The 24,806-nt window shown below is 37.4% G+C and overlaps 1 protein-coding gene across 2 annotated transcripts in view; it reads left to right on the top strand.

The window, feature by feature from the left end:
• SH3D19 (SH3 domain containing 19) overlaps window positions 1–24,806 on the top strand; it is a 133,426-nt gene that overhangs the window by 31,172 nt on the left and 77,448 nt on the right. The window contains exon 1 of one of the 2 annotated variants that reach the window (XM_015585142.2): window positions 9,000–9,016. The exons of the other annotated variant lie outside the window; for it this stretch is intronic. The gene's annotated coding sequence lies outside the window, so the exon portion shown is untranslated. Of the gene's footprint in view, window positions 1–8,999; window positions 9,017–24,806 lie in introns of those variants that run through there. 2 annotated transcript variants of the gene reach the window in all.

Genomic DNA, 24,806 nt, shown 5'->3' on the forward strand with positions numbered 1-24,806 from the left:
ATTGAAATAAACCTGGAATAGAATGGGATGAAGTTGAGGAAATGAGCAGATCTGGCAGTTTATGGCTTGTAGGCCACAGGGAGGCACCTGGGTTTTATTCTCAGTGCCTGGGCAGCTACTGGAGTTGTCGAAGGAGGAAGTGGCATAATCTCACCTCTGACTTTTTAAAAATCTCTTTGTTGTGTGTACAAAGGCAATAAAACCTGTTATACTATTGCAGTGGTCTGGGACAACTATGCTAGAGTGAAAGTATATTTTGGAAGTAGAACTGACAGAATTAATGTATGTGGTAAATATGGAATGTGAGGGAAAGTGAGGCTTCATATTTCTAGCTTGAGCAGCTGGTTATATTGTTGAATGAGATGGGGAAGACAGAGAAAGAGAAAGAAATAGATTTGGAGATATTTGGTGGTGGTGAAATTGTAGTTCAGTTTTGATCACGTTACGTTTGAGATACCAGTGAGATATCGAAGTGGAAATGAATCAGAACTAGAATTTGGGACCAGTGATGTAAATATGGGTGTTATCAGTAAATATATAACATTTTAAACCATGGGAATGGATGAGGTCACCTAGGAAGAGTAAAGAGGGCTTGGGGCTGTACATCAGAGTGTTGTGAAGATGTGGGCATGCTGTAAAGGGAGCGGCCCTCCCTGGGAAATGTCTCCTCAGGTAGAGTACTTAAGTGGGGTGGGAGTAGGGGTGTGTGACTGTTTTTAGGTACTCATTTCAAACAAGATGATTGTCTAATAAGAAGCCGGAAGTCTAAGTGTAGTTGCGTTGAATGAGAGCTAGGGTAGGACACATTCAGGTAGAGCAAGATAAACTCCTTTCTGCCCTTAGCTCAGGAGTTCTAGTCACCAGAGTTCCCTAATGAGTCTTCCTAAAGGAAGGCCAGCACTCACCGGAAGCAGCTTGCCATTGTCAACACCCACTGTGCCGAAATGAGGGTGGCTGCACAGATGTGGAACAGACCCTGGCGGATGCTGACCTGCCAGGGCCACTGCCCCACGTTGGCCTCCCTGCCTGAGGCAATGCTGGATGAGACTGCAGGCCGCCCACAGACTGCCAATAAAGAGGAGAAAAGCATGGGAGACCCACCCCAGAATCCTGCCCCTCTGCCCCCACCGCTCCCTGCTCATTTCTCAAACTTGAGTCCTCTCTCCTCGGTCCACCAGGCATGCTGCCTCTGGCTGGGGTGCCTTACTTGACTTTAAGAGATTCTCTCGTTCCTCTTCATCTGTGCCTAAGGAGAGAAAAGGGGGAAGGTGGGAGATACCCATGATGAATCCCTGTTGCTGTGGGAGGCCTACACCCCATGCCCTGTGCTGCCTTTCCTGGGCTGGAGCCCCTACCCATGCCTAGGAGTCTCCTCAGGGGCTCACCTGAGATCCCCAGCACAAGGCACAGCAGGAAGGCACAACCAGCAGGGCCCATGTCTCCTCAGAATTGGCACTTTCTGCTCCCTGGACTCAGGCTTCCAGGGCAAGGCCAGCTGGGGAGCAGCCAGAGAAGGGGATCAGGACCAGCTTCTCCTAGATGAATTCCTTTGCTTCGCTCCTTCCTCTCCTTTGGTCTTTACCCTGGCCAGACACTGAAGGGATCAGACTTCAGAGGTGCAGCTGTAAGATCCAGGGGGAGGAGCTAGGGTCTGGGGCGCCCCCTGCTGTGTAGGAAGAACAGGGTGTCTGGGGTTCCTGCCTGCTGCTGGAGAACGGGCAGTGGGAAGAGGGTAGGTGGGGTGTGGGCACTGGAAGGAGCAGGGCCCACTCAGTGCACAGTGACCCTGGTGTGGGGTGACACCAGACTCACAGACCTCCCTTCGCCCAGGGACCTGTCCTAGTTGCTTCCATTTAATCCCCCCTTGATCAATGGTGAACCAACCTGGGGCACATCCCTGAGCTTGGATCACAAAAGGGCTGTGCAGAGTGGTTGCTCAAGTTCTCGACCTCTAGAATGGTTACAGGACTGACAATAAAAATAAAAAAGGAGAAATAAGCCACTCGGTTGACTAACCATATTTTCTGCTTTCTCTCTTTCAAAAAAAACTTCAATCTCCCTGTTATAATTTGTTCTTTGCCTCCCTAAATCAGCAAGTGAACCAACCTGGGGCAGATCTTATTAGGTCTTTATCGTGTATAAGGTATTGTGCTAAATGTGGAGCAGGATCTATAGAGGAGCATGAATCATGGGGCTGCCTGCCTTCCAGGGGTTGACAGCCTAGTTGCCTCCATGAGAGCCTTTCTCAGCTTTGTTTGGTTATGGGCTACAGGAAGGCCTATAGGAAGGACAATTCCAGAGCCAAATAAAAGTACCAAAGATCTCAAGATATCAAATCTTGCCTCCCCTTAGTTTCAAGGGATAGGGTCTCAGTAGAAAGCAAAAATAGTTTTAGCCACAATGCCCAAAAGATAGAGTTTATAGGATACTAATGTGAATAATTAATAATATAGACAATTACAACTCTAGAGAAAAGGACAGTTTAAAATCTGTTATAATTCAAGTCGTCTTTTGGTTTACAAGGAGAATAAACTTTGTCTAGAAATGTGAAGTTGATTCTAATAGTTTAATGTGATTAGTTACGGAAGCTTGATAACATTTTCATCCACACAGTAGCTCTGTGAGGGAAGCATGTTTTCATTCCCATTTTATAGATGAGGAAACTGAGGACCTTGGAGGTTAAACGTCTTAACTAGTTTTATTATACTGTGTACTAGCAAAGCTGGGAGTTGCTTCTACTTCCTAGTCTAGTAATTAGATTCAAATCTAGATCTCCAGATTTATTGTCTAGTAATCTTTCCCTCTGTGCAGCCTCCCAAGTTCAGAAGACATAATTCATTTATTCAGTGCCCATGCAAGGCACTGTCCTAGAATAGAGGAGTGACAACATAGAAAAAGCCCTGTCCTCATGGAGCTTGTATCATAGTTTCAGGGTAGATCATGACATGTGCTTTGGAGAAAAATAAAACAGGATAGGGGTGCTCGGGTGGCGCATAACTTTTGAAGGGTAGTCAGGGAAGGCATCACTGAGGTGACATCTGAGTGGGTATTCGAAGAGAGAGAGGCAGTGAGCCAGATGATTAACTGAGGGAAGAGGGGTTGGAGCACGGAGAATAGCAGTACAAAGCCCTGAGGCAGGGATTGTTTGGGACATTTGAGAAACACTGAAGCTAGAGCAGAGTGAATAAGAGGCTCCAGTGAAATGAAATGAACTTAGACAAGGAACGGGAGCCAGACCATGTAGCTCCTTGTAGGTAATTATAATGGCTTTGATTTTTATTCTTAGTAGAATGGGAAGATTTTGGTCTGACTTAAAGTTTTAAATGGATCACACTGGCTACTGGATTGAGAATGGTCAAGGGTAAAAGGTCAGAAAACTATTGCAGTAATTTTGGCAGGAGGTGATAGCGGCTTTGGACCGGGGCTGTGAAGTCAAATGATGAGAAGTGACAGATTCTGGTTGTATTTTGAAGGTAGAGCCAGTAGGATTTGCTGATAGGTTAGATGTGGGTATGAGAGAGAGAGTGGAATCAGTAAGACTCTAAGGTTTTTGGCTCAAGCCACTGGAAGTATGGAATTACCATTTGCTGAGATGTGGCACACTGTACAAGGAGGAGGATTTTTTTTTTTTCTTTTGGAGGGGGGTTGATGAGAAATTCATTTATAGCCACGTTAAATTTAAGATGCTTGATAGATGTCTAACTGGAGATGTCTAGTAGGCAGCTGAATATGTGAACCTGGAATCAGGAGATTGCCACAAACTGAAGGGCAAGATTAGGATGTCACTAGCATGCCGTAGTATTTAAAGCCTCAAGATGAGATAAGGTCACCTAGAGTGTGAGTATAAACAAAGCCCACTATGAGTTTTAAGGATTGACCATACCAAAGCTGAGATGAGGTAAACAAGAACCAATGAGAGATTGAGAGAGTAAGCAGTGAGGTAGGCAGGGAACTGATAGGACTATTCTGGAGGCCAAGTAGAGAAAGTGTTTCAAGGAAGCAAAAGCGATTAAAAAATGATTGGTTGCCAAATGCTGCAGAAAATGAAGAAATGACCATTGGATTTAACATCATGGAGTGGATTCAAGAGAAAGAGGGGAGTAATTGGAGACAGCAAATATAGGCAGTTTTTCAAAGTAGTTTTGCTGTTAAGGGAAGTTGAGAAATAGCTGGCAGAAGATCTGGGTGGTGCAGGGTTCTTTTGTTCTTGTTTTAAGCTGGGAGAAATTACATCATGTTTGTGTGCTGATGGAATTATCCAGTAAGGAGGGAGAAATTGATACAGGAGAGAAAGCCGGAGAATTGCTGCAGTGGTACCCTTGAGCAGGCAGAAGGGGACTAAACCTAACTCATTAGTTGGGGAGTGAGGACGTTGAGATTGGAGCACACACAGGTCTTTCTTACAACAGGAGCAAAAGCAAGTATGTGGACACAGATGCCAGTTGGTAGCAGATGTAGTGGTAGAAATTCTCTGCTGATTTTCCATTTCTTCAGAGAAATAGAAATCATTGACCGAGAGTGGGGATGGAAAGGAAAGTGTTGAGAACTTAAGAAGAAGTGAACTAGTCGTGTATGTGTGGGAGATGAATGGACTAGAGAAATAACTGTGTCTGCTGGGCAACAGAAAGTGTCCACTTGAATTGGACACTTGGTTGTGTGTTTATAAGCAGTATTCGGCAGCCTGGGTGGAGGCATAGAGAGGGCAGAGGGTTGGCTATAACCAGCTTAAGATTTTCTGAAGTGGGTATGATGAAGTGGGAGGGGGCAAGGGAACAATTATAATAATAATCATGAATTTAAGCTGGAAAGGAGAGAAACAAGGAATAAGGGGGCTCTAGGGAGTAAAGCAAGGCAAAAATCTGTGGATTATGAATCCTAATGGGGTTGAAAATGATTTGGAATTGGTATTCTTGCTATCAGGAGTACAAGAAAGATAATAAATGTGCTGGGAAGGTGAGATGCTTAAAATTGAGATCATGGAGAGGGTGCGGTTATTGGTGATAGCAAGGCCAGGGAAGACCATGGAAGTAATATCTGAAGTCGGATGAAAGATCATTTATTTAATCTTGAAGGCAGGTTATGGTAAAAAGGCAGTGGATATTGGGGAGGCTCATCTGGATCATGTAGAGGTCTGTGGCTTGCCTTGCTTTCACTGCCCCCCTCCCACTCAGGCCCTTCTTCCCGGAATCCTTCAGAGTGAGGATCTGAACACCAAGAACTCAGGCTGGAGAGCCACTGAAGCTTGAGGCTGGAATGCATCCATCAGTCAGCAGTCTTTGTTGACTGATTTTCAGCTGGCAATTGATCTAACCAATCTGCTGTTTTTCTCAGCCACAGTTTTCTGTTTAGTTCATAAAATCATCATGGGAGACTTTGTGTTAGGTCTAGTGTGCATATGACCAGAGCAGAACGCTCTTTCTGCCAGGCAGGCAGATGGAAAAAAAACTAGAGCTAATAGTTATTATTAAAATATTAATAGGCCTGGTTCCCTCTTCTGCTGTTGTTTGCTAGGTGTAGTTTATAGTTGTTTTTTCTTTGCAGTTATTAAAAAAAATTTAAACAGAGAAATGTGTGAAGAAAAATAGAAGTTTCTTCCCTCATGCACTGGAGTTCTAGCACCTACTGTGTTGTTTTTTTGGGCATCATTCCAGACCACTCCCTGTCTTTCCCTCTCTCCCAATACTATATATTTGCTTGGGGTCTAGATACAGATATTTATGTGTGTATACATATATATGTATATCACAGAAAAAGTAGAAGTATTCTATATGCAAGTTAAATTTTTCTACTCCAAGAGTCCTCCCATGCCAGTGTATACCAACCTGATCTTTTCTTTAGAACAGCTGCATAAAAGTACATAGTACAGAAGTGTAGCATAACCTTAAAATCATGTCCATGTTGATGGATGCTTAGTTTTTATTTTTTGCTATTACAGAGCATGCTGTAGAAGATGCTAAAGAATATAGATATTCTTTATCATTCTTCTTGTGTACTCGTGTAATTGCTTTGTCATAAATTGCTCCAACATGGAGTTACTAAAGAAAAGAACTAGTGTTTTAAAGTCTGATCTCTGTTGCCAAATAATCCTCCACAAAAGTAGTACCAATATATAGAGATTGAAAACATCCCTCTTCCCGCCTTCTCGTTCATACTGGTTACTTATCTTTCTACCCCCTCCACTTTAGCCACTCTGATAGGACGATTAGGAGAAAACGTTTTAAACAAACAATACTGCACTAATTTGGGGGACTAACTGAAAATGGGGAATGAGAAAAATAGGAAGATATTTCATTGTTATTTCTTATGCAGATTCATGCTTCTCCAGATTCTAAGATTTAGCTAAAACAAAGAGATCCTTAATTAATTCCTGGGTTAAAGAGGAAGGTGATTAGGGCTGGAGAGTAATGGAAGTCATCAGAATAAAAGGACAGACTTGATTTCTCTTTTTCTGTTTCTGAAAATGTTTCCAAATCTATTTTTTACAACAAGTTTGCAAAGATTTAAAGTTTTCTGATAAACCCTTAAAGGTATTGATTTCAGATTTATGTTAGTAATAGGTTTTCAGATCTTTAAACTGACCTTTTTTGGAAGGAGAGACCTGCAATAGTACATATTTAAAATGGTATAGATTTAGTACGGCTTTTTTATTTTGTCATCCTTATTCTGTGTAGACTCTTACACTTATGATTTCCCTCCAGTTAAAAGTCCTATTTATTATTGATGACCTGATACTTTCTAATAATTTTTTTCAGAGAAACATTTGAAAACAATTCTTAGGTATGAAACTAGAAGAGCTAAGTAAAATTCCTTTTCTTTTATTTAACTAAGGAAATAGTTGTAAGTTTTATGGACACAATGAGTATATACCTAGAACAGAGAGTATATGCAGACTTTGAGTGTGTGTGTGTGTGTGTGTGTGTGTGTGTGTGTGTGTGTGTGTGTTTTGGATTCCTTTATTGTGACTTCATACTTGTCAACACAAGACTTACATACCCTTAAGTGCTTTATAGTTAGGCTTTCATGTAAGTACGCATCTGTTTAAAACTCAAAACAGTCTTGTAAACGGTCTTGTAATACGTTCTTAGATATTTCTGAGGCTCACTTTATGTCTTTGAGGAAAAGATGACAGGAAAGTAACAGATGGCCAACAAGGATATTAAATTGACAAAGAAGCAACTTAATTTAGTAACTTTAGTTCCTGAATGAAAAAAAATGTATTGGTATAAATTCACTTTAAGAAAATCTTGGAGTATGTTTCCACTGAAGTCTTTTATTTGCATTTTATTTTGTTTTATTTTGTTTGCAAGGGGGCTGCTGGGCAGGGAGGAGGGGGAGGAAGAGGAAAGAGGGATTTGAACCCACGTTTGCAGTTCCAAAGTCAATGCCCTTTCCACTTTTCCAAGTCTGTTTTTTTTGTTGACCTTTATCATTGGAAGAAAATTTTGATGCTCAAAGCAATTTTTTCAAATGTTAGATCTAATTATGCTGCTGAATGGAATATGCGTGTTTAAACATGTAAAAATATTTTCTTGTTAAATTAAATTTATTCTTTTACTTAATGGTCCCCATTGTATGGGGAGAACTTTGAAGCAAGGATCAAAAATCAAATGACACTAATGCTTCCTAATAAAGGGAATTTCTCTTCAACTCTAATTAAAAATATATTGGCTGGACTTCTAGTCAGCTGGGCTTAATCCTCAGCACTAAATTCCCAAATATTATCAGTAAAACACTTTGTCCAGTTCAGAAATAGCTAGACTTTTTCCAGGCTTTCATTAGAATATTTTAAAAAGAAATTAAGAAAAAGAAAATCTTTTAAAACTATCTTATATAAAGAAAATATGGTTGACATGAAGTAAAGAAAAATGGTAATTTCTGTTATGTCTGGAGGCAGGATGGTTATTGTGATCATATTTTAGTATTTGCTTCCTATTGCTTGCTGCCAATGGAGCTATTAAGAATACATGTTTATGGTAATGTCAGTACTGAACACAGGAAAATGAGAGCACAGAAAACTGTTTGTTTTTTCCATAAGTACCAGGTAGCTTTAATGAGCTATAAGAAAATTATACCACTTGTGCATAGCACCACATTAATTTCTTAGAAGTAAATAATTTTTGATATAATGTAGTCACGTTATATGCAATATATTAAAGATTTGACCCTACTATTTTATTTAATCCATATTAAATGAATGCATCTATTCATATGCATTAAGGGTACGAAGTTGTACTATTAGAACAGTGGAGATGCTGGAGATAGTAGCCGGGATTGATTCCACACAGGCATAAGGGATCTTTTTAGGGTGATGGTAATGTTCTAAAATGATGGTGATGATGATTACACAACTCTGTAAATTTACTAAAAATTATTGAATTGTACATTGCAAACGGGTGAATTTTATGGCATGTAAATTATACCTCAAAAAAGCTGCTAAAATTCTTTTAAATGAAATGGAAAATATGTGACCAGAGGTGACCCCAGAAGACATAAAAAATCTGAAAGAACATTTATTATAGATGAAATAGAGTTGTTAAAGAGCTATTCTCCCTTCCCTCTCTTGGTTTATAAGGATATTCTGCCGTGCCTTTAAGAAACAAACCATCCCGGTGTTAAACTGTCTCAGAACATAGAAAATGAAGGAAAGTTTCCAAATTCCTTTTTATGAAGGGAAAATAACAATATTGAAACAAGGATAATATATTTCTCCTAAAAGAAAACCAGAGATTAATTTTGCTTGTGAATATTGAAACAAAAATCTTTAAAAGAAAAATTATAAAGTAGAATCTAGTATCACATTCAAAAAAGTAACATACGAAGCAGCTACATACAAAAAATGTCTTGTGCTAAGCAGTTTGGGCTCTGGAGCTAACTGGTGTGGAATCCTAGTGCCATCGCTTTCTAGCTCCGTGAGTTTAGCAAAGTAACTGAACTTTCTTTTCTCATCAGTAGAATGGAACCAGTAATAAGAGAATGTATTCATAGAGCTCTTCTGAAGGCCAAGTAGAGCACTTGGGTAAGTGCCTGACACTCAATAATATGTTAAATATGATAATAACTATATAGTTCATAAAAATTATAAATGAGTCAAAATTTATCATTCCTCTATTATTGACCATTTGGATTTTGCTGTTGTAAAGAGCAGTGCAATACATATCTTCATATGACTTAATTTCTGCCAGTAGGCAACATAACATGAACACCTAAAACATGAGTTAAGAACTTCATGTTGTCTGACATCCTTACCAGAGGGTGGCTTTACTTCTGTGTTTATCTTGAAGATCTATGACATCAGCTTATACAGTTTGACTCCCACATCTTAATGGTATTTATGGAGGGAAATAGAAAGCAAGAGACATTTCTTTTTCCTATTTCTTTTTCCCTTTTATAGTATAAAAGCTTACATTCTTATTTGCTTTTTATTGTGCTTTTTATTTGATCATCACAGAGTACACTCTCAACTTAGATATTAAATGATTTTTCCTATAAAAATTTGGACACCGATTACTTATGAAGTATATAAATTCTTGATTGCAGCTTTATTTCCTCTTAGTTGATTAGCATCATAAAAAATGAGAGATAACCAGTGAGAAATCTTTCCTCTTTACAATGTTCTGGGGAAATGGAAGAGAATTTTGGAGATATTCTGTCATCTCTAAATCTTTATACCGTTTATCTAATAGTCAGAATTACTCCTTTGAAATTATCACTGTGTTTGTAAACCTGGAATTACTGGGACATTTCTTCTGTTTACGCTGTTTTCCCCCTTGATTCCCACAGCTTAGTTAGTTGTACTATCAATGCCAAATCTCTGTTCAGCTTCTTATCTATACCTGGGAGACTTTCTTACAGCTTTTTTTGAAAGATTGTATCTTTTTTTTTTTTAATTTCTCATGTATCATATTTAGAGATTGAGTATTTTACATCCTTAGTTAAATGTAACTCCGTTTTTTTAATTGAAGCCCTCATACCAATGGCTTTATGTCTTAGAATATTCTCATTAATTTCCCAATCAGCTGTCACCCAAAGGTATGAAGAACCATATAAAATTATATAAAACCTATCCTTCTAAATACATCTTCTCCTTTCTATTCCATTGCAGTTTTTCCTCTTAACAAGCAAAACTCTGACTCGTTAATAGAAATGTGATGTTTTTACTTTCTTTCAGTATTGATTTTAAAAGACACACCAGGAATGTACTGTTGTGAAAAGCCACCTTGAGAATGGGACTGAAGTTAGACCGAGCTGCGTTCCAGTCTCATATCTGCCCTTTGCTGGTGTTGTGTCCCTGGTCAGGTTACTTACCCTCTGGGAACTTCAGTTTCCATCTTTTAAAGAGGGAATAATTGCAGGGCTGCGAGGGTCATAGTTGACACACATGGCACACAAAATGAAAGTCAGTAAATACAGCTCTGATTTTTTATTACCATTACTTTTCATTTTGGCATAGATCTGGTTGGCCAAGCTAATATGTGAAATTCATAAATATTTTTCTTAACCAGAGATCCACTTCTAGAATGTTAATTGGAAATCTGAACTTTTAAAATTTGAATATCAGTACCAAATTAAATATATTTATTTCAGAGTTCTAATTAATGTAGTCTTATACTTACATAAATATAAAAATGAAAACCTCAGCCATTCACTCAGTTAATCAGGGCTATGATTCTTAGCAACTTTTTTTGGTAAAAGCTTTATTAGATATAATTTACATATCACACAGTTCACCCATTTAAAGTATGCAATTCAGTGGATTTTTGTGTATTCACAGAGTTGTGCAACCATCAGCATAATCAATTTTGGACCATTTTCATCACCCTAAGAAGAAACCCTGAACCTTTTAACCCCCACCCCTCATCCTTCCCCAGCCCCAGGCAAGTACTAATCTACTTTATATCTTTCTATAGATTTGCCTATTGTGGACATTCCACACAAAATGGAATTGTTCAATATGTGGTCTCTTTGTTACTGTTTTTTTTGTTGTTTTTTTTTGTTTTTTCACTTGCATAACGTTTTTATGGTTCACCCATGGGTAGCATGTATCAGTACCCCATACCTTTTCATTGCTGAGTAATATTCCATTGTATGACCATACCACATTCTGTTTATTCATTAAGCAGTTGACAAATTTTTGTGTTGCTTCTACTTTTTGGCTATTATGAATAATGCTGTTATGAACATTTGTGTACACGTTTTTGTGTAGGGATATATTATTTATCTTGGGTGTGTGTAATTTCTCAAATGGAATTTCTGGGTCATATGGCATCTTTTTATATTTAACCTTTTGAGGAACTGTTGGATTGTTTTCCAAAATGGCAGCATCATTTTACATTTCCACCAGTAGTGTACGAGGGTTCTATTTTCTCCACATACTTTCCCTTACTTGTTATTATCTGCCTTTTTGATTATAGTCTTTCGAGTGAATGTCAAATGGTATTTCATTGTGAATTCTTAGCGACTTCTTAAAGTTGAGTATATAGAAGTCATATTCCTCATGCTTTGGTAATATCTGGTCAGTGGTGAGAGTGATTTATAAGATAAGCCTCATATTGCAGAATCTTCTACCTATTGAATTACTAGCGAACACAACTTTCATAGGCATTTTCCCTTATTCCCATGATCTCTGTTTCATTTTCTCTTGATTTTCTGTTTTCTTTTTCCAGCAGTTCTCTTGGGCTTATCAGGTCTCTGCCAGCAACCCCTCTCTATTGATATTACCGCAGAGTGGACAGATCCGTAACAACTTTCCTTTTCGTTTCTCCTTTGTCCATCCCTCTTCTTGAGAGATTGTCTTCTAACAGATTTTTAGAGTATATTTCTAAAATAAATCTCCTTCTGGGCATTTATATACTAAGTTCTTAAGGCAGATTATTTCTTATTCATATCATTTCATCTGTCATTTGTTTGAGCAGCTCGTCCCCTTTTCATCTCTATTCTCTTCTCCTGAAATGCTAAATTTATGAGGGATGTGGACCTCCTGAGTCTATCTCTCTTGCTCTTTTAGTTTTTATATCATTCGTCCTTTTATGTTCTTTAAAATTCTGTCAACTTATCTTTTAGATTACAAACTCAGTTTTCAGCTGTGTTTATTTTTCAGCCTATCTGCTTAATCTTTTGTATAAAAAATCATATATTTAATTTCCAAGAACTGTTTTTTTGTTCTCAAGTTGCTCCTTTTTCATGGCAGACCTCTCTTATAGATGTAACGGTTGTTTTCATTTATAAGGATATCAGTGAGAATATCTTAAATATTCTTTTCTAGTACCTAAATTCTCTTACTCTTTGATCCAGAACTGGTTGTACATTTTGGTCTTTCTCTTTTATGCTGTTGATTTTCCTTAGATGTTTGTTTATCATTGGTTGTAGGTACATGTTTATAAGCAAAAGACTAAATTGACCGATGTGGGTTTTTCCTCCAAAAATGTCTCCCTCTGATGATATAACTGACTGTATCAGTGGGTGTATTAATGGAGCATACCAATAGGTGGGCTTTTCTGTAAGGGAGGAGGAAAGCAAACTCTGCGTTTTGGGTAGGTGGGGGTTAGGGTTGTTATGGTTCTGTTTAGATTTTTATTTTATTGTTATTTTACATTTAGAAGGAGGGGAGATAAATGTAACTACTTATTCAGCCATCTTGAATGACTCAAGTAAACATTTCCATGTGATTTTTCACTTGGTAGCCGCAAGCTTAATATATCCTAATTGTAATATATTCCCACCCCATTCTCTCATCTTGCTTCCTCATCTTGCTTTGTTCTTGACATCAGTTAATGGTAGTCTGTACCATGTACCATGTCACTGTCCATTCCTAATCCTGTTTCTGTTCAACCCTCTCACTTCATTTCCTTAATCTTTTCTTACGTCAAGCTTTTTTAAAATTCCGGTATATACTATTGTTAGTGGTCTCTCTGCTTTCATTTTCCCTCCACCCCCTCCACCAAGCTACCCGTTATTGCTTACAGAAAAGTACAAGTGCTACTAAGGCATAACATTCACAAATTGCCCCAAATGATCCTGAGTTCATTTTGTAATATCATCTCCCAATATATTTTTCTTATATTCTGAGTTCTAACTACAATTGGATTACTCAACACATTCCCTCAGTTCTTTGCACCTTCACACTTTTGTATAGTATATGGTTATAAACTTAAGATGCCCTTCATCCTATATTTACTTCTCAGATTTGTCAGCCTGAAGTTATGCTCAAATCAAATGCTCTCTACCCTGGGATGGCTTTGAAGATTTCTTAGCCAAAACTAAATCTTCCCTTATAATCCTATATTTCTATATCTCTTGGACATTCATTTATTTAACATTCACCATTTGATTATTCACTAGCAACCTGTAAGTCCAAGTAATTTGCGTGCCAGCTGATGCAGGAATTTTTATTCCTGGTGCAAGGCAAGCACACCAGTTCAAGTGACTGATAAAACTGTAGTTAAAGTTGAAAATGCAGTTAACTAATGCGATAAAGATAGGCATAGGAAGTACGTGGATTTTGATGGACTTGTTATTTGAGAAAGACCTGGTAATTTGTGCAAATATTTTTGTTAAAGATTTTGCAGATTCTTACAGTTCTCATGAGACACTGATCAAAAATGTTAAGGTTCTTTCACACTTTTTATACTTGTAGTATATGTTAGAAATTGTTTGCTCTGGTGTCTCAACATAGATTGTAAGTTTGTTGAAAGTAGGTTTTGTTACATTACAACTGTATTCCTCAATGACAGTTAGCATTACCTTTGATTCTTTTTTTTCTGGGCCAGAGCTGGATAGATCAGAGAAATTCAAACCTGAGCAAACTGCAGGTGTTTCGTCCATTTGCTATGTGGAAAGAAAGCACCATACCTTACTTTGGTTTCTGATAAAGTAGAATAAGTCCTGTATTTCATCTCTGTATTGCTGGAAGCGTCCCCTGACTAAATGATCACGCTTTTGCTAAGACTTATTTTTTAATTGCCTGTGGTGCATGGGTTAATCCATGAACGATGCAAACAGACATATTTCAAAATGTGTTAATGAGTCTGGGTATGGAGGCATGTGGAAATCTTAGGTAGAAATGACAGGCAGACCCAAGACAGCTGAAAGTCTGGTTTGCATGAATGACATATCAGGTGCCCCAGAGCCAATTTCTGGTATGTGGCTAACATATCTTACAGTTCTTTCTCCTCATCACCCAAAGTTTTTGTGTGTTTTAACTATCATTGTTAAGAGTGGATCTTGCATTGCAATAAAAGATGGCTAATTGTATTTGAAAAGAAAATCAGCAACACCCAGATTGATGTCCTGTAAAAATGTAATAATTCTCTCAGGCACTTTATTCTTTTTAAAAAAATTTCACTCTAAGAGTACAGGAATTAACAACAAATAATAGTCCCACAAAATTCAGACTTACCTTACAGTCTGTTAATTTTATAAGGAGTCGTCCTTGTCCCTATGTACCTGTATCAATACTCTCTTGAGCCCATAAAGTTAATGTTAGCAGCATAAGATTATTGATAGCGCTAGGTAGTGAATGGGAGCTATTCTCCCAGCTCAGATATCTTGTAATAAGATGCCCAAGTCAAACTCTCATGTATTCTTAGGAATTTATGAGAGGGTGTTTGTATATGTTGTGGAGCTGAAGAAAACCACAGAAAGAATTGGAAAGAATTTGAGGCCCTGGATTCAGTCTCGACACACTGTCTGATACTGAAATATAAGTGTGGTTTGTGATAAGCAATAATCCTGTTCATTTGCCCTATAGTTCATCAAATGAGTGGGACTTCCATCCTCCTGATGTAGTGGAAAGAGCAGGGACTTGGGGATTCTTCATGTCCAAGCTTGAAAATGCATATTCTCATTTTATTTAACTAGATTCTCTGAGACTGCTTTCGTATCTATAAAATGGAAAAGACTTGCATCATGGGAATTCTGTGAAGACTAAATGGGAATGTATTAAGAATGCCTCTAACAGAATAAACACTCAAGGAATAATAGCTGTCATTATTATTGTTGTTGTTATGCTGATAGCCAAGTTTTGAATTCATCTCAGCTGTTTTCTATGACCTGGGAGCTACAGAAGTGAATCCGTTGTGCTGCTTTGTGGTAACTGCATTGTCGTCGTTCCCCTTTTCCCCTCACCCCTACCTTAGTGCATGTTTCATTACATGCATATAATGTTTTCACTAATTTTGCAACTACAAAATAGCACTTCAAAATGCTTTCATTCCAAATCAAAATTAATTGAAGCCTTGCATGGTAATGCTCAATCTTTTTCTCTATAACAACTGCTCCCCACCTCCCCACCCCTGCTGCCCCCAAAAGAAGCAAAAACAACACAAAGGCTTTTTAGTTGAGCAGATTACCAATTTGCAGAGGTGTTGGCGAGGATTCATACTAGTATAGACAATGACAGGTACTTATGATGTGTGTAGGGTGCTCTGCCAGGCTTTACCAGATAATAAAGGCCCGTCTTGAAGGAACTTGTAATAGTTGAAGCAATAAGACATAGAAAAAAAAGAATTATAACGTGAATCAAAATGTGATGTGCCGACAGGTGCTAGGCACTATGTGTGTGTGTGTGCGTGTGTGCGCGCGCATGTGTGTGTGTGAGAGAGAGGGCAGGGGGATATGCAGGGAGCATTATTTCTCCCTGTGAGAAATCAAATAAGGCTTCAAAGCAGGAATATGTCTCAGATCTCCTTTCACTCAAAGGTCCTGTGTATCTTTAGAATTGTGAAAAATCAGAACTGAGCACCTACTTTGGAAGCATTCTACACAGTTGAAGAATAGAATGAGACAGTTGAGCATTCTCGTTTGTATTTCAGCAGCCTTTTGAAGGTGATTGTTTGGATAGAAGTTTGTTAATAAAGTGAAGAGGAAGAGGATAGGTGGGCTTGAATTTCCAAGAAGCAAATGCATTGTACAGAGAATACATTCTCTAACCCTGAATTAGGTGATGTGGCAAGGCCTGGATGTGGCCTTACCTCTTCTTGATTAAAAGAAAGCAATTTTTCCCATCACTCTATATATTAGAGACATAAAGTACCCCACCGTGGATAAAAATCTGAGTTTGAAGACTCATTATAAAAATCCTCATCGGTGTAGGAAAGGCTTGCACAGCCAAGTGTTCTTACATCAGAATGAGGTGCCCAAGTATTTGGAATAATGTGGTTTTCCCTTCATTTCCTGCTTCCTGCAGATGGTGGAGTCTCTTGGATATAGTGGTTTCTTATATTTGCTCATTTCGAAGAGTCAGCTGTACAAGGTAAAACTTTGTTATGAGATCTGTGAATTAATCGGAAATAAAAGAAGTAGAAATAGAAAGAATGGGCTTTTTGTTCTTTAAGGAAAAAGGAAAATCATCTTTATTTATACATCTTTATTTTTAACAGCTGAGAAAGCAACCTGTTGTTAGATATGTTATCTATTCTTCAGCACCGGAAATTATGATTTAAATCTTTGTTTTTCTGGATTCTTGTGAAAGAAATTCATACTATCCCTAAAATATGGAGGCAGATTTCAGTACTTTCATAAATAGATACAATCTATTTAATTTACTTAATTTCTTTCTTCATATCACTCATCCATCCTACTCAGGAAATTCATTTTATTTAGACTTCTTGAGTCTCAAAACATGACTGTGAGGGCTTAATACCCACAGGGTGAATAGGGATGGGAAAAGGCTTTAAGGAATGGGCTTCATGGAGTGGGAGGGATGGTGATCCTTGCTTGGCAGTTTTTCATCCTGAAGGAATTGCTTCTGTCTGCTTTTTAGTTCTCTTTCTTCCTTCTACTGCTTGCTTTTAGGGCTTATTTATCACTTCTGTCAGAAGCTGCAATGGGAAAATTTTTCTTAGTAGTCCTTGGTTCAAAAGGCTGGAGCCAGTGGATAAGGGAAGGTGTAGAAATTATTTATGAGTATATTTCTGTCTTCGTGACCAGTAATAATGCAAGACAAAATGTCTTAACAGACTTTAAAACTCCATGTTGGACAAAGGGTAATTTTTTAGGTAATTCTACTCACAGTATTATAAACTCTATGAATATTCTGTATCCCTGATATTATCATAATAGTATTTATTGAGCACTTATCTTCAGCACCCTTACTATCCTTTATATGCATTTCTTCATTTAATGTTTTTTCGATTTTATGAGATAGGTATTATCCCCCTTTACTGAGGCTTACAGAGGTTAAATGTCTTGCTAAGGTCATTCAGGTAATAAATAGCGAAGCAAGAACTCAAAACAAAGCCTGTATGGCCTAAAGTTCCTATCTTAACCTCTGTGTAAGTTGTCATACTAAAGTGTTTATTGATTTCCCATTATGGGTATGTCTCAGTAGTAGATACTTGGAGGCATTAAGTGCTCACCTTGTTTGTAGAGCCTTTTAATTCTGGAGTGCACAAATTAACATAAATAATGCAAAATGAAATTTAAGTTATGGATTTGAAGGAAAGATATGTTTAATATGATCTTAAAATGACACATTTAATATAATCTTAAAAGATCAGGGTTTTACTTGATTGTATTGGAAGGGAGATTCATTTGTCATGACTTCTCACTCCCTTTTGAGTTTGGATCCTGAACTAATCCTGCACCAGTTGAAGTTTAGTTCATTAGGGAAGTGCCACTTGCATTTCTGGCATGGTGTTGACATGGAGATGACAAACACCAGGCTCTGTATAGGGGACCTTGATTTCCCAGGGGAGTAATAACATTGTTCATGCTGACGTACTGGATGTCAAGTCTGATTTTGTAAGAGATGGTCCATCCTCAAATTAGTTTGGGAAATGCCCCATGAAACGAAGTTAAATTTTTTTAATTGTAAAAATTTTCAGAGCCTTTACGATATTAATATGCTCCATAACTATCCAAGAGGTTATTATAATTTGGGAAACACTGAAAGCAATCACTATTATTGGGTCACTTTCTCAGGTTGCCTTTCTTGTAGCACATTTTATTGCAGGTAAAATTTAAGACTCATTTAGAAAAACCCTTAGGAATGGCCTAATATTTTGAATATGGGCCTAATATTTTTAATTTGGCAGTTGAGAGAATAAGCTATGTATTTAGCTAAAAGGCCTTTTTATTTTTTCTTAAATTGCAAGTTTCACATCCTGACCAAAGTGAGATTTTGTAACAAAAAGAGGTTTGAAAGTAATTATTAACATAAGAGAATCATTAGGGAGCTTCAGTAATGAGGGTTGATGGCATCTTGCTTCTGAGCCTGCTTCCATTTCTGTACCCCTCACCACCTTGCTTCCCAGGACCCTATGGCATTGATGAAATATCCATCTTCTTAAAGTCTGCCACATTCACCTTGGACTGAAACAAGGCAGTGCAGATGGTGGCTCTGGTTTTTCATTTCTGAAACTACTAACGTAAAAAAATCCAAATCATAAAAAGCCTGATTCAATAATCAGTTGAACTCAACAATCAAATGATTAAGGTGAACTATTTTGAAGAATAATATTAAAAAGAAGTAGCTGGTTTGTTCCCGGGTTTCGGCATACATAAAAAAAATAGAGGCGCGTCACCAAATCGCCGATTCTTCTTGCAGTTAAATGTGCTATGGCTTTTTTCTCCTAAGTGTGGTTTGGTTTGGTGAGAGCTGCTTTGAGACAGAATAGACCAAATGTGGATTGTTTTAGGGCAAAGGTGACTCTTAAATTACTACTACATTAACAAAAAAAGTAAAACATGTATGGGAATTCTCAGGAAGACACATTTTTCAGCAATATCAGATATATCAGTGAACCAGTTACAGCCTAGAAATTACAGGGCAAGGGAGGGGGGAGAGTGTTGGATGTCATCATTATCTTCAGAGGGCTGACTGTGAAGCGGAATCCAAGACCGAGTTCTGCCTTTATCAGACATACTGATGGGATAAAGGGACAGACACATGCTGAAAACCTTAAATAGTAATACACACGATTATGTGTGAAGTGTCAAGCGAGTGGTATAGATAGCATGAGAATTGAGATAGGCTGTGGCAGGCAGAGTAACACTTCTCCCCTAAAGGTGTTCCAATCCTCACCCTTGGAACCTGTGACCATGTTATATTGCTTGATGGTGGGGAATTAAGGTGGTTAAATCAACTGAGTTTGCCATAAACAGGTTTTTTTGATTATCCTGGGAACCCAATGTAATTATAAGGGTCCTTTAAAGTGTAAGAGGAATGCAGAAGGAGGAGGTCAAAGTCAGAGATTTCGTGATGCTACATTGTTGGAGGAAGGAGCCATAAGGCAAGGAGTAGAAGTGACTGTGAGTTGGAAAAGGGAGTAAACATTCTCCCCTGGAGCCTTCAGAAGAAATGTAGGTCATCAAATGCCTTGATTTTAGCTTAGTGAGACCTATTTTGACTTCTCTTGAGAATTGCAAAGTAATAAATTTTTATTGTTTTAAGCCACTAAGTTTGTGGTAATTTGTTACAGCAGCAGTAGGAAACTAATATAAGGATGATGAAGAGAGAGAAGAGTCAGGGACAGTTTCATGGAGAAGGTGATTCTTGAACCAGGCATTAAAGATAGTAAGCGTAGTAGTCACAGAATTTATATTCTAGATACTGAGCTAAGCTTTTTAATACCCTTTAATTCATGTATCCTCACAAAAAACTCTGTGTAATATTCTCCATTGTGTAGATGAGAGAACAGGTTTAGAGAGGTTAAGTAAATTGTGCGATCACTACAGTGCAGTCCTAGTCGCTACAACTGGTTAATAGCTGGCCTTTTAATGACATGATGGAAGCTGACATTTATTGAGTGCTTACTGTGCACAGGCAAGGTGCTAAGGATGTCATTGTCATTACCTCATGTAATCTTCTCAGGATCTATGGCACGTTGTGATTTGTAATTTGTCTGAGGCATGGCTTTATCTGGCCAGCAGCATGGCTGAATCAGAGGGGAAGAGAATGGAATCAGAAAACCCAGTCAAGACAAGTGCTGATCAGAACCTAAAATTGAGGTATAGATAGTGGGCATGGGAAGGAAAAAACAGATTCGACAGATAGTTTGCTCCTTTGTTGAAGCATAACTCCTGTATTGAAAAACTTTGCTTCCATCTCTAATATTTGCCTCCCTATGTGATTAGGGTGCTGCATTTTAATGAGTTTATGCACTTTATAATTAGAATTAATGAAAGGTGTCAGTACTGAGAGTGCTTTAGACCAGTCTTTTCCGCTCACCCACGGAAGTGTGGGCAGAGGTCATATAAACTTTTCTTTAATGTGCCTCATTTCTTTCCTACCATGATAACTCAAAGAGATTGTCTTTAATTTATTTTTTTAAATTAATTTATTTTAATTAGTTCCGAGAATATAGTAGATTGGTTAGACATTTATATAGTTTATAAAATTATCCCCCTAATTGCTCCTTCTCTCCTCTGGTTTTCCTCCTAGCCAATATATTAATGCTAACTACATTCCCTCTGCCGTGCTCCCCGTCCCCGTGCCCATACATCGACTACTGATTTGTACTTCTTATAACCCTTCACCCCATTCTCCCAGCCCCCCAACTCCACCTCACCTCTGTCCATCACCAAATTGTCCACTATATTTGAGAGTCTGTTTTTGATTAGTTTGTTCTTTTTGTTCTTTAGATTCTGCATATAAGTGAAATCATATGGTATTTATCTTTCTCTGTCTTATTTCATTCAGCATAATAACTTCTAGGTCCATCCATGTCATTGCAAATGGTAGGATTTCATTTTTTTTAATGGCCGAGTAATATTCTATTGATGTTTTAAACCAAGAAATAGTAACTTTCTTAAGTTCAAGAGCAACAAATATATATTTATTGAAAACCTGCCATTTAAAAGAGCAATATACTAGTCTCACCGCGGTAGTCTTAAAAGTCAGTAGTATTATAGTATGAACACTGGCTTCTTTTCAAGTAGACATAGATTTACAATTTTCTCTGCCCAAATATAAGAACCATTTAAAGATTTTAGAAAAACCTCTGAAACTCTGATCTCAGATATGTAAACTTCCATCCATGTTCCATTTGAACGGAACCAGTTTTGTTATCTTTTAAAAATAAAATTATTGGGGCAATATTGGTTAGTAGTATTATATTAAGTTTCAAGTATACAATATTATAATACATCATCTCTATATTGCATTGTGTGCTTATCACCCAAAGTTCAGTCTTCTGTCACCATACGTTTGACCCCTTTTACCCTCTTCATCTTTCCTCCATGTCCCCTTCTCTCTAATAACCATCATACTGTTTGTATCAGTGAGTTTTTTTGTTTGTTTGTTTGTTTTAGCGAGTCATCAAAGATTCATGAACCCTGAATCTCTTCTGTCTTCTGTTGGATGAATTCATTGTTTTATTTATTCTGCTTTTCATAAATAAAGAGGTAATGATATTGTTGTAAAGAATTTTCAGAATGTGTGGATCCTTTAGTTAATACTAAAACATTCATGTAGAATTGATCCATTAAAAAAAATAACAACATACTATATTTATGCCCAAGCTGGAATTTGAAAGTAATGCTTGGGAGTATGATAAACAGAATCCCTTCACTATACTCATTCTAAAGAAAGTCCTCCAATATGAGGTATAAGACGTTCCTTTATACCACTTCCTACTCGCTTGCGAGTGTGTCTGTGTATATTCATTCCTTCATTCATTCACGTAGACTGAATCTTCCTGCTAATTTCAAAGAACGATTTAGGGCCTTTCATTTCGAACTTGAGTTAGCAGTGTAAGTTCCTACCCAGTGGGGTTTGATTTTCTCTTCAGTGAAGTGATCAAAGTCAAATCCTTAAAGTTTCCATGTCTGACAATAGATTCTAATAAGTTCTGAGTTGGCAACTCTTCTTAGTTTTAATCAAAGCAAAAGATGACATTTGCATTTTTGTCATCTTTATTTCAAAGTGTTTGTCATATTATTAGATTCAGAATCACCCTGAATGGTTATACATCAGTAGACTCTATCCAGCCAGTCCCAGAAAGCTGTCCGTGACAGAATAGGGGCCCATTTCTATATAAGTGGTATACCACCTACACACATAAACATCAGAATTATGCATGTCCAGATTGCTTAGAACCAGAAATTGTCATGGCATGAAAATCTGGGTAATCTGGAGTTCTCACAGAGTCACTGACCCAATATAGCTTCCTACCACTCTTGTGATTCTCAGTCCTCTTGATGTGCCATGGGTTCCCCCACTGCCTTTTTTACAGCTCCCCACGACGTTTATACACATACAGCCATTAACAACACCATTTGTGCCTGTTCTGCCTTATTTTCTGCCTTTGCTCTGCTTGCAAGATATTCTTCCATTTCTTCAATTAGCTTTATTAACCAGGAGGCATGGATGAGCAGGGATAGGGAATGCAAGTGCTCTCATGGTGTGTGTGTGACATATACCTGCAAAACCAGCAGACTTTTACATAGCCATCCAGCCATGCTGACCTTCACATTGAGAGTGTAGTGCTGGTTTTTGAGCGACCTAAATCATTATGCTCAGTTTGGTGGGCCCCTGGAGTTAGTACATTACCTACAGTAAATGTGCAGCATTTGACAACTAAATTTTAGAATGAAGGCCTTCTTATTTTTAAAATCTTTTTTTATTTGTTTTTGGTAGAAATGGTAAGACTTTGGCCTAGTAATTTCTTTGTATGATTTCTAAGTATGTAAAAGTTCAAGAAGCCTTTGCAAGTATATTCTCGTCTAATTATTTAAAAATTAGAAACTGAAAAAAATTTGAGGGGATGTAGCAAAGAGTATTTGATTTGAAATAAAATCCATATCCTTATAGTGCTGTATACAGTCAAGATAAATTTCCATGTTAGCTATAGACTTGTTCTTATTTTTCTTAAGGAGATTTCATCCAAATATTTTATTACTATTGGCAAGATCCAGATCTTGAATCTGCCCTTAGTGCTTTGTTTTGTTCAGTTTTGGCTTTTGGACCACCATAATAACCACTTATTATTTTGCCAGAAATTTAGCATTACCACTAATGTATTCCTTGACAGTTGCACAATTTTCTTGACTGTCATGGAAATTACTTTGCTTAAAATTGTGTATAAAAACGTGTAGACACACAAATACAAAACATACACTACATATTTTTCAAGCTAAAAGATGGCTAAGGGCAAAATGTGAAATCAAATTATTTGTATACTTTGAGAAAAAAGATCACACCAAGAACCTGTGTTTAATTTGTTTTCTATTGTCAGGAGGTGAGGGATGGGGGATATTTAATGGAAAATTGACCTGTACCTTCAAATTATCAAATACATGGAACTTGGGAGTAACATGTGATATACACTGTATGTGCACATTTATGTTTAAAATGTCCTTCAACAGATCGTCAACTTATTTTCTTGGATTTTAATTACGAGCTTGACAGAGAAGTACTGTGGGGAGGCATTTGCATTTTTTTAGAACAGAAAGTTAAAAATGACTATAAAATTTCCGTTTTTAACTGAGAATGAAGGAGTGCTATGAGCCATTCTCTTCCTGCATGGCTGCATTCCAGCTGTGCAGACTGGTCATAGCACATCTGCCAATCAGAACAGGCCCTAAAGGGAAGCCCTCAGATGCTGAGTCTTGTTTACATGCATTATGACTCTGTTTCTCCCCTCCTCCTCTGTGTTGTACCACTAGGAAGATTTGTGGGGGAGTTCGCAATTGTGTGCCTAAATAAATTGTATGAGACTAGGATCACAGCCATAACAAATGGTATTACGGGCACATTTTGAGCTCATCTTTAGCCACAGGTAAGAGTTGTTGCTTTGTTATGTGAAAATAGTTGATCTGCACCCAGTTTCTAGCTTTACTTTGAGACATTATACTTTTGTTAGCAAAACTAGCACGCTAAAAGCTGAAGAGGAACGATGCAAAAATGTTTAAAATGTGCACTGTGTTGCTATGACTTTAATATTTTAGTACTCAACAAGTGAAAAAACATGATATTTTTATTTAATGGCCCAGTAAAACCACGTCAAATTAAAACAAAAGTTTTAAAAGCGGCAGTAGCACTAAGTCACTGAGTAGAGAAATTGGAACCAGAAGCATATTAACAGTGTTCATTTTGGAGAGCATGATATCTAAATAAACATGTTTTAATGTGAACCTTCTTCCTTGTTAGCATTTCAGAGAACAGTGTCTTCCTGTATACTAACTCTTTGGTTTAAAAAACATTTTTTTATTATGAACCCATTCAGAAAGAATTGATATATACATTTAACTATGTAAATCTGATTCTTTTCTTTCATAATTCTCTCCAGAAGTTTTACAGTATGTTTTCATTATCTTTATGCTGCTCCACCAGCAATAAAATTAAAGGGCAAAAAAAAAAAAAAAAAAATCCCTGTCTAATCTTTGTTTTGGGAATAAATTCTATCATGTTAGTATTTATTCAGAAGATACTTTAGAAAACTATATTTTGACAACATTGCATAGGATTTTTTTTTAAAGTCACTATAGGATTTTAGCATGGCTTATACATTGCTTTCTGTTAGTTTTTCTATGACACTGAGACCTTTTTGCTTCATCTTATTTACTTGTAAGCATGTACTGAAAAAAAAAAAGTTGTTCAGAGTTTTATAAGACAACTTGTGGGTTTTTTATTTCTTTCTCTTGTGTATTATAGTCCTCATGTTGATCAACAGCATTTTACAGCAGTCCAAAAGGGTACTTTTGAAAACTTCAAGCAGCCATGCTCTTTTTTCTTACCCTATAGCAGAGTTTCTCACCCTCAGCAATATTGACATTTTGGAGAGATAATTTTTTATTGTATGATGTTTAGCAGCATTCCTGGGCTTTACCCACTAGATGCCAGTAGCCTACTCCCACCCCCCAACCCC

This window comes from Pteropus alecto, unplaced genomic scaffold (assembly GCF_000325575.1).
Source record: "Pteropus alecto unplaced genomic scaffold, ASM32557v1 scaffold50, whole genome shotgun sequence".
Taxonomy (NCBI): domain Eukaryota; kingdom Metazoa; phylum Chordata; class Mammalia; order Chiroptera; family Pteropodidae; genus Pteropus; species Pteropus alecto.